Source organism: Athene noctua, unplaced genomic scaffold, assembly GCF_965140245.1.
Source record: "Athene noctua unplaced genomic scaffold, bAthNoc1.hap1.1 HAP1_HAP1_scaffold_154, whole genome shotgun sequence".
In the NCBI taxonomy this organism is placed as follows: domain Eukaryota; kingdom Metazoa; phylum Chordata; class Aves; order Strigiformes; family Strigidae; genus Athene; species Athene noctua.
In genome coordinates, this window is record NW_027437626.1 from 210001 (window position 1) to 211241 (window position 1241).

Sequence of the window (1241 nt, forward strand, 5' to 3'; positions counted from 1 at the left end):
CGGGAGGGGGGGGGCCGGGCCCGACGCCGACCGCACGCGCGGTCGCCGCCGCAGCCGCAACCCCCGAACCACCGCCGCCGCCGCCGCCGCCGCACCCCCCCCCACCGAGCCCACCCCCGGCCTCCGCCGCCCGGAGCGTGGCGGCTACGACGGGGAAGGGAGAAGAAGGCGGGGGGCCAGTGGCGACGGGGAGGACCCCCGTTCCCACGGCGCACGCCCCGCACGCGAGCGGCAGCACGGCACGGTACCGCCGCGGTACCCACCCGCAGACAGCCGCCCGCGCGGGAGGAGGCCGGGGAAGAGGCCCGCGCCTCTCCCCCCCCGACACCTCGGCCCTTCCCCACCGCCGCGCCCGACCCGGCCGGACCGAACCAACGGGCCGCCCGGCCCCGGCGGGACGAGGCTCCGCCAAGCGGGCGTTCCGGGAGCGGGGAGCTTCGGAGCGCTCCCCGAGTCTCCACTTAGGGGGACGAAGGCCCTCGGCCGACACCGACGGGCCTGCGAGGCACCCCAGCCGCGCCGCCGCGGACGCCGCCCGCCCGCCCGCCGAGGCGAGGCGGGGAGGGACGGCGCACCGGCCGGCGATTGATCGTCAAGCGACGCTCAGACAGGCGTAGCCCCGGGAGGAACCCGGGGCCGCAAGTGCGTTCGAAGTGTCGATGATCAATGTGTCCTGCAATTCACATTAATTCTCGCAGCTAGCTGCGTTCTTCATCGACGCACGAGCCGAGTGATCCACCGCTAAGAGTTGTCTGCCTTTCGGCACCGCCCCGCGCGCGCGGAGGGGCCGGGACCGCTCCGCAAAAGCGGCCCCCTTCTCGGACGACGGACCGCCGCCCCACCGACCGACCGACCGCCCCCCTCCGCACGCGCGGAGGGGGCGCGCGACGACCGGCGGGCGACGGTCGCGCCTCGCCTCAGATGACCGTACCGACATCACAACGGAGGGAAGGAAGGGAAGGGTGAAACAAGCTCCGAACGGCAAGGGCCCGGGGAGCCCGCGCTCCCGACCGACCTGGGGAAACAACAAGCACCTTGCTCGCTTCGGAGGCGGCCCAGGCGCCCGGGCTCGGCCCGGCCTCCGCACGGAGGGCCGGCGGCGCGTCCGACCGCGCGCCCGGACCTGCACCCGCCTCTCGCTCGCGCGGAGGGGGGAAACCACAGACGCTGACCGCCGCGCGGGCGACCAGCGGGGGCGCCCCGCTCGCGCCGCGCGCGCCTCCGCGCCGCCCAGCGCCCGC

The 1241-nt window shown here is 76.8% G+C and overlaps 1 non-coding gene across 1 annotated transcript; it reads right to left on the reverse strand.

Annotated features, from left to right (window-relative positions):
• Positions 1 to 597: 597 nt before the first annotated feature.
• On the reverse strand, positions 598 to 750 carry LOC141955315 (5.8S ribosomal RNA). Its single transcript, XR_012632482.1, has one exon. It is a non-coding gene; the product is annotated as a 5.8S ribosomal RNA (ribosomal RNA).
• Between the last annotated feature and the right edge of the window lie 491 nt (positions 751 to 1241).